The sequence below is a fragment of the Chrysochloris asiatica genome, unplaced genomic scaffold (assembly GCF_000296735.1).
Source record: "Chrysochloris asiatica unplaced genomic scaffold, ChrAsi1.0 scaffold00171, whole genome shotgun sequence".
NCBI classification, from domain to species: Eukaryota; Metazoa; Chordata; class Mammalia; order Afrosoricida; family Chrysochloridae; genus Chrysochloris; species Chrysochloris asiatica.
The window spans coordinates 3157559-3167527 of NW_006408689.1; positions in this window are offsets into that span (position 1 = coordinate 3157559).

Here is a 9969-nt window from a genome sequence, read left to right on the forward strand (position 1 = left end):
TATTTTAAGTCTTCTTCTCTTTCAGCAAGCAATGCTGTATTATCTGCATATCCCAGGTTGTTTATGAGTCTTCCTCCTATCCTGATGCCAAGTTTTTCCTCATGTAATCCAGCTTCTTGGGATATTTAATCAACATACAGGTTGTATAAGTATGGTGAAAGAATAAAACCCAGGCACACACCTTTCCTAATTTTGTACCATTCAGTGTTCCCTTGTGCTGTTTGAACAACTGCCTCTTGGTCTATGTATAGGTTCTTCATGAGCATAATGAAGTGTTCTGGAACACCCATTCTCCACAATGTTTTCCATAGCTTGTCATGATCCATACAATCAAAATCCTTTGCATAGCCAATAAAGCACAGGTAAGCATCTTTCTGGGATTCTTTACATTCAGCCAAGATCCATCTGATGTCAGAAATGACATCCCTCACTTCACATTATTTTCTGTGTCCATCTTGAACCTCTAGAAGTTCTCTGTCAATGTATGGTTGCAGCCATTTTTGTATTATCTTTAGCAAAATTTTGCTTGCATACAATATTAATGATATTATCCAATGATCGCTCCATTCCATTGGGTCACCTCTCTTTGGAATGGACATGAATATGGATGTCTTCCAGTCAGTTGACAAGGTAACTGTCTTTGAGATTTCTTGGAATCAAACATAGTGCTGCATCAGTTTCCAATTCCCAGTGCCTTTTTCTTTGCCAATGCCTTCAGGGCACCTCAAATTTCTTCCTTCAGGATCATTGGCTCTTGATCCTATGTTACCTCTTGAAATGGTTGAACATTGACCATTTCTTTTTGTGTATTCTCTCCATCTTCTTTTGATGCTTTCTGCATCATTCAATATTTTTCCCATAGAATCCTTCCATAACGTAAGTCGAGGCTTGAATTTCTTTCTTCAGTTACCTCAGCTTGAGAAATGTGTGTTTGTTCTTCCTTTTTGGTTTTCTAACTGTTGGTCTTTGCACATTTCACTATAATATTTGACCTTGTCTTTTCTAGTTGCCCTTTGAAATTTTTCATTCAGTTCTTTTAGCTCCTTATTTCTTCTATTTGCTTTAGCATCTGTATACTGGAGAGTAAGTTTCAGAGTCTCTTCTGATATTTTTTTGGTATTTTCTTGTGTTTTTTCTTCTTCTTCTTCTTAATGACCTTTTGTTTTCTTCCTGTATGATTATATATATATATCATCCCATAACTCTACTGGTCTTCAGTCCTCAGTGTCTAATACCTCAAATCTGTTCTTAAGATGATCTCTAAATTCAGGTGGGATGTGTTCAAGGCCATATTTTGGCTTTCATGGACTTGTTTTCATTTTCTTCAGCTTCAGTCTAAAATTGCATATGAACAAATGATGGTCTGTTCCACAATCTGTCCCTGGCCTTGTTTTGGCTGATGATATAGAGCTTTTCCACCAGGATTATGCACTTTAAACTCTGAAGCTCTCCCATAACTAACTTTGGTCTGACAGTGATTCAGTAGATCAAGAGGTGTTGGCAGTGTTTGACCTTAAAGAGGAGATCCATTTGAACCCTATCAATTTTCTCCTTGTGCTGAAGATTTGTTCTTTTGTATCCCTTTTATTCTGACACATTTTTATCCTATAGGACAAAGCAGAATTGCCTAATGTAGTTTTCCAGGCTGTCTTTTTCTTTTTAAGGACTTGTTATTGTGGTTTGTGTGAGAGCTCACAAAATAATTTAGCTTTCCATTCAACTGTTTATGTGCATTATTGCAGTCCACACAATATAACAGCCTTCTTCCTATTCCCTTCTTGGTTTCCTCATTTCCATTCATCCTTCTTGCCTTCTGAACTTTGTTTTTGGGCAAATACTACACTTTGGATCTCCTATGGTTAATCATTCTAAGGAGTGAGTGCCTTCCTGGTGTTATGGTTCATGTTATAGGCTTGTTTATCTACAAGGATGGTGGTTCAAACCACCAACCACTCTTGGAAAGCCTATACAGGGTTGCTATGAGTTGAAACTGATTCAGTGGCATTTAACAATCACTAACAATTGTTTGGCTAAAACTTGATCTGCTGCACTAATTTCAGCTCACAAATTGAAGAGTGTGTAAAGACCATAGTCTGAGATCGATTGCACCAGTCTCAGTCAGAACTAGTAAGTCTGGTCTAGTCTGTCCATGTTTGTTCCTTTGTTTGAAGATCTGTTCTACCCTGACCCAGCAAAAATCCTGGCCTTTTAAAAGATTTTTATTTTATTTCACTTTTTCTCTCTCTCTTTCCAAGACTTTTGTCAGAGAAACCAATAGAGGAATCTAGTCACCAACTAGTTCTTCTGGTCTCAGGACCATGGAGGCTGAGATTCACATGGCCCGTTAGTTATTTGGATTCATTGTAGGTAGCATTCTTTATGCAAACAGATCATCAGTCTTTTCTCATGTGGAGTGGCTGGGGGTTTGAACCTCCTACCCTTCAGTTAGCAGCCAACCACTTAGTCACTGTGCTGTCAGGATTCCTTGTGTTCTATTTACAATAGCAAAATTTTTATGCAGATGTTCTTTAGACATGGCATAGATCTTATTATAGCATATCAATGCCACTTCTCAGCCCCAAAGTCCAATGTTTGTATGTAACCTATGTTTATTAATCTGTGATAAAACTTGAGATGAGTTTGAATAGACTCAAAGCCATTTAACAGCAACAGCATACATTACTGTTGTTGTAAGTACTGTTGAGTCAATTCCAATTCATAGCAACCTCGTGTCACAGAGGAGAACTTCTCCATAGGGTTTTATTGACTATAATATTCATGTAAGCAGATTGTCAGCTATAAATACCAGAAGGTTATCATAGTGGTAAATTTATTTTATGAATAAGAAACTCTAGGCATAAAAATTTAAGTAATTTGTAAATACTGGTCAGGAGTAGCCAGCTTGAGCTCGGTCACTACTGCCACCCTGCCTCTATAATCCTCACATTTTTATGTCAATACAGGCTCAGTAATCTTTGCAAACTTTTCTATACAATCTGTTCTCTTAGAGTTTCACTTGTCAATATCTCATATAAACCAAACCTACACACACAAGAAAGTGAGGCAGCACAGGAGGCACTCACTCATCTTTGCCAAGAAATTTGGAAGACAACTATCTGGCCTACTGATTGGAAGAGATCCATATTTGTGTCCATTCCAAAGAGAGGTGACCCAACGAAATGCAGAAATCATCGGACAATCTTTTTGATATCTCATGTGAGTAAAGTTTTGCTAAAGGTAATACAGAAGCGGCTACAATCATACATTGACAGAGAACTTCCAGAGGTTCAAGCCCAACTCAGAAGAGGCTGTGGAATGAGGGATATCATTGCTGATGTCTGATGGATCTTGGCTGAAAGCAGAGAATATCAGAAAGATGTTTACCTGTGCTTTATAGACTATGCAAATGCTTTTGATTGTGTGGATCATGACAAGCTATGGACAACATTGTGAAGTATGAGTATTCTGGAACATTTAATTGTGCTCATGAGGAATCTGTACATGGACCAAGAGGCAGTTCTTCAAACAGAACATGGGAACACTGAATGGTTTAAAATTAAGAAAGATGTGCGACAAGGCTGTATTCTTTCACCATACTTATTCAATCTGTATTCTGAGCAAATAATCCAAGAAGCTGGGTTCTATGAAGAAAAACGTGGCCTCAGGATTGGAGGGAGACTCATTAACAACCTGCGATATGCAGATGATACAACCTTGCTTGCTGAAAGTGAAGAGGACTTAAAACATTTACTGATGAAGATCCAAGAGCACAGCCTTCTGTATGGATTACATCTCAACTTCAAGAAAACAAAAATCCTCACCACTGGTCTAATAGCAACATTCTTATCAACAGAGAAAAGATTGAAGTTTTCAAGGACTTCATTCTTCTCAGATCAACTATCAACTCGTGGAAACAGCAGTCAAGAAATCAAATGATGTATTGCATTAAGCAAGTCTGCTGCACAAGTCCTTTTTAAAGTGTCGAAGAGCAAAAATGTCAGCTTGAAGAGCAAAGATGTCACTAAGGTGTACCTGACCCAAGCCATGGTGTTTTCAATAACGTAATATGCATACAAAAAGATGGACAGTGCATAATGATACTATAGAAGAATTGACGCCTTTGAGTTATGGTGTTGGAGGAGAATATTGAAGGTGCCATGGGCTTGCCAAAAGAACAAATAGATCTGTTTTGTTAGAAGTGCAGCCAAAGTAATCCTTGGAGGCCAAGATGGCCAAACTTCGTCTCTCATACTTTGGACATATTATCAGGATGGACCAATCACTGGAAAAGGATATCATGTCTGGTAAGGTGGAGGGTCAGAGATAAAAAGGAAACCACCAACGAGATGGATTGGCAATGTGGCAGCATCAATGGGCTCAAGCGTGGCAACAATAATGAGGTTGGCCCAGGATCAGGCAGTGTTTCGTTCTGCTGTGCATAAGGTTGCTATGGGTTGGTACTGACTCGATGGCACCTAACAACAACAACACACACACAAATGTTTTGATAACAAAGCAGTGTTTCAGGCTTGTAATCAAATTTTTCCGTTGTTATTTTTTTAAGTACTGTCGAGTCAATTCCAACTCACAGTGACCCAGTATAGTGTTTCCAAGGAGTGACTGGTGAGTTTGAACTGCGACTTTATGGTTCAGACTGACCTCGCAGTCCTGTGCTTATCCTTTAGCACCACACCAGGACTTCTTTATATAGACTTTAATAAGAAATTATTTTTACACTGGACATGAACTTTTTTATTGCTGTCTAAAAATAATAGCTTGTGTTATCAAAGCCACCAAAATACACCTCTAGATGCTTCCTCGTTTGCCCTTCAAACAATTTCTTAGAATCTCTCTTTTACTCACCTTTGATTTTGACCTTAGAGTTTTGTTTGTGGTTCATTTTAACACATCCAAAAATAAACAGACTAAAAGAACAAAGCAGTCCTCAGGCAAGCAGTATAGAATTATGTTCTTAGTTTCATGAAATACATTTTGCTATTTGCGTGGGGTTAGATCTAGTTGGGGAAAAGCTTTAGAACTAAAATCTTGATACACAAAAGAATCTTTAAGATGTTTGTTAAAAATGTAGATACCTGGTCTCACCACTAAAGAATCCAATGCAGTCAATTTGTGGGGAGAAGTAGGAACTCACATTTTTTTATCCAGATATTTCTAGTGCATGTGGTTTACAGAACACTTTGAGGAAAAAATGTAAAATTGGCTGTTCATAATTGTTGTTATTAAGTGTTGTCAAATAGGTTCTGAGTAACAACAACCTCATAAATGGTTATAAGGTTTTCAAGTTAGCACAGATGGGTTTGAACAGCCAACCTTGTAGTTAGCAGTCCAGTGCTTATCCTACAGAGCCACATCAGGACTCCAATCATAGATAATCAACTAAATCATACCCAATTTGAGGTTTTTCTTTTTTTTAAACTTATACTGTAGAAAATTAATATTGACGGTTGTGCCTTTTAATATAGATCTTAATCTGCATTTGAGAAAATTACTTCAGTGCCCATACTTTCTTTTGATTTGTCCTTTCAAAAATCTTATGAACCAGCTAGAATATGTTTGAAGATTTTTTCCTGTTCTTAGCTATCTTAAAATTATGGCAGAATGCCCAGAAGCTATTATTTAACAACCATGAAATATATCTACTTGCAATCTTACAAGTAAAATCAACTTTGAGAAGCTAGTTCATACTTCAGTATTAGGCACTGTATAAAAAAATCACCACATTGGACATCTGCATTCAAATACAGAGGCACTTCAATATTCACAATGAATTTAATTTACATAAAGATATCACCAAAAGACTGTGTAGCATCAGTTTGATATCGGGTGCCATTTACTTTCTGTGCACTCTGTCTTGTCTGTGCTTTTCATTATGTCTACAGCCTTTGATCACATGTAGAAGAACCAGGTGTATTTTCAATCCAATTATGTTATTGTTGGGTTGGTTCTGAATCATAGAGAACTTAGGACAACAGAACAAAACACTGCCTGTGCCATCCTCACAGTTGTTGTTATGTTTGAGTCCATTGTTGCTGCCACTGTATCAGTCCATCTTGTTGGGATCTTCCTTTTTTCACTGATCCTCCACTTTTCCATGCATGATGTCATTCTCTAGGAACTGGTCCCTCCTGATGGTATGTCCAAATTATGAAAGATGAAGTCCAGCCATCCTCACTTCTAAGGAACATACTGTCTGTACTTTTTCTCAGATAGATTTGTTTGTTCTTCTCAGAGTCCAAGGTATTTTCAATATTCTTTGCCAATTCCACAATTCATATGCATCTATCTATTCTCCTCAGGCCTTCTGCTTTCACATTCATATGAGGTGACTGAAAATTCCATGGCTTGGGTCAAGCCCATCTTAGTCCTCAAACTGACATCTTTGCTCTTTAACAAGAGGTCTTTTGCATCATATCTGCCTAATGCAATAAGTCAGTTTATTTCTTGACTGCTGTTTCCATGAGCATTCACTGTGGATCTAAACAATTTGAAGTTTTTGACAACTTCAATCTTCTCTCCATTAATCACTGTTATTTAATGGTCCAGTTGTGAGGACTTTCATTTTGTTACATTGAGGTGAAATCCATACTGTTGGCTATAGACTTAGATCTTCATCAGTGAGTATTTCAATCCTCTGCTTTCAACAAGCAAGGCTATATCATCTACATATTGCAGGCTATTAACGACTCCTCCTCCTGATGCCACATTCTTCTTCATATAATAGCTTTTCAGGTTATTTGGTCAGCATACAAATTGAATAAGTATAGTTATGTGTATCGCTGGTGCATACCTTACTGATTTTAAATCACTAAATATCACCTTATTTTATTTGAGTGAATATCTACCTCCTGGTCTATGTACAGTTTCTTCATGAGCACCATTATACAAATCCTGTGGCTGTCCATCCTAATGTGTAGGACCGCATAGGTCAGTGACCCATGGGCTAAGTGGTCCCTAGCCCTGCTATCACGGAGGCAAGGTAGAATGAACCTGTGAAAGATTCTATAAAATATCTGCATCTTAAGTACCTAGGACCTATAAATGTGGCAAAGGAGCTCTGGTATAAATTCCCTTGATTTTCCTTATTAATATATTGCCTTAATTATTTAAGCTCCACTTTATGCCTCTTTCTTATAGAAGTTAAGGAAATACTAGTCAAGCTCCAATAGCTCATATTCCTAGAGGTCTGTCTTCTTCACAAAATTCTAGTACTGCACCTAATCCATGTAAGTATATTATGAATTATTGGCTACTGAAGACAAAAGTGGAGAGAAGGTGGGCACAATTAAAATAAATTTACCTTTGAAGTAATAAATGGATTTGCATTTAATATGTTGAGGGAAAAGGGATCCATATTCATGTTTTAACATTTTAAATCAGATAACAGAGCATATTTCCCTTTTGTCTTATTTCCTGCTGTCAAAACTTTGATCTAGACACTAATTTTTATCTCAACTGTTTTGCCACAATTTTACTCTTATAACACGTTTTTTCTTCATTTAATTTAGATCCTTTAAAATGTATTCTTCCTTTGTTTATTTATTTTTGGTTACATCTTTCTATTCCTCTTAGTCTAGAATCATATGAAAGGTTCTTGATAAAAATACAAGATTTCTGAGTTACCCTGTAGTCTCACAGAATCAGACAAGAGTCTGAGAGCCATTGATTTAAAAGTCAAACACTTTGGAAGCAAGTATTACTCTAGCTTCTTAATACTGGAAACAATACTTTGCACAAGATAGGTACTGACAGAGCTTTTGTTTGAATTTCCTTTTATTATATTAATGCTAGATAAAGAAGGAAATATTCTTGTTTGGAATCCTGGTGTGGCACTTTAGGATAAGTATTTGACCATATGTTGGTTTGAACAGTAAGGTCAGTGGTTCATACTCACCTGTCGCTCCTTGGAATCCCTACACAGGGTTATTATGAGTCAAACTGACTCAATGGCACTTAACAACAACATTCTTGGTTTGGGACTCCTGGTGTGGCACTGTAGGATCAGCACCAAACTGCAAACCACAAGGTCAATAGTTGAAACCCACCAGCTGCTCCTCAGAAACCCTATACCAAATTGCTATGAGTCAGACTGACTTGCTGGCACTTAGCAGCAACAAATTCTGGTTTTGAGCCTTGATATGTTGCTGTAAGATAAGAACTGTACTACTAACCAAGGTTGGCAATTCAAATCCATCAGCTTCTCTCATAAACCCTATACAGGCCACTATGAGTCAGAACTGACTCAATGGCTCAATGGTACACAATGACATTCTTTTGTCATGAATGAATAAAATATTTTCTTTGCTTTCAGACTGAAGTTTGTTGTTCTTGTTATGTGCCGTTGAGTCAATTCCAACTCATAGTACACTATTCTGTGTGTTTTCTAGGTTGAAATCTTTATCTGAGCAGATCACCAGGTCGTTTCTCCAGAGGAACCACAGGTGGTTTTGAACCATTGACCTCTCAGTTAAATCAAACCATCCAAACCCACTGACTTCCAGTTGATTCCAACTCATAATGACCTTATAGGACAGAATAGAACTTTACTAAGTTTTCTGAGATTACATATCTTTACAGAAGCAGATTGCCACATCTTTCTCCTGAAGAGCAACTGATGGATTTGACCACCAGTCTATCATTTAGTAGTTCAATGCTTAATCCACTGTGTTGTCAAGCCTCCTTTCTCAATTAACAGCTGAGTTTTTACCTATAGAGTCACTAGGACTCCTTGAATGAGATTTGCTGTTGCTGTTACGTGCCAATTTGTTGGTTCCTACCCATAACGTCCCTATCTAGAATTTCCAAGGAGCAGTTGGTGGGTTTGAACTACTGACCTTGACATTCAAACTGACCTTGTGGTCCAGAGCATTATTCTGCAGGGCCACACCAGGACTGCTGACTGAGATTTAGAGGTCTGTTAACTTCTTCCTGCATAATTAGGGCTAGAAAATATTTTCCAGCTTACCACTATTGACAATGACAAAGAAACTTGCTTTTCAATAATGCATTATCGTGGTATGTGGAAGTGTTTGGAGGTCGGGGAGCAAACAGTTTTCTCTCCCAGACAACAATGCTTTGCCATAACCTTGACATGATGCACATTAATTTTACATTATACCCAGTAGTCAAGGAGAAAATTAAAATTCTTGTTATTATCTCCCCCAAAAGACTGATTCTAACCTTCCCATAGGAGGCTCAGTCATGCCAAGACTGTGTCTATGTCATCCATCTTATGTTGATCTATTAACCTAAGTGCCAGCACTTGGACAAAGAATCCCTAATACACTCTTCCTCTATCTTCTATTTTAATGAGCATTTATTTAACCTTCTAATCTAAACCTTGCATATTAAAAACACATCTTTTTACATATGTCTAGATTTAAATGTCAAGAAACATACATAATTGGGAGTTTGAACTTAGAGTTAAGAATAATATAGTGCTAAACAGCAGATTGCCGCCATTATTCAAATAACAAAGTTTGTTTTGAGTATTTGTTAGAAAAAGCTCAGTGTATCAAGGATGTCAGAACATTATCCATATTCTGATATTGCCTCACTTTAAATTGTTAAGTGCTGTTAAGTTGGTTCTAACTCATATTGACTCTCTATAGAGTTTCCAGGACTTCTGGTGTGGTGCTATGAACCACAAGGTCAGCAGTTCAAACCCACCAGCTGTTCCTCAGAAACCCTATACAGGGTCGCCATGAGTCAGAACCAATTTGACTTGACGACACTTAACAACAACAACATAAGGTTTCCAAGGAGCTGCTGGTGAATTTGAACAGCTGACCTGGCAGCTCAAAGTGACCTTGCATTATCCCACAGTGCCATACCAGGACTCCCACTCGAAATGACCTCACTTTAAATTATGGGTCTAATTATAGTTTCTCAAAAAGAAGATAAAAATATAGATGTTGGGGCTACAACATGCTCAGTGAAGGAGGCTTCCTG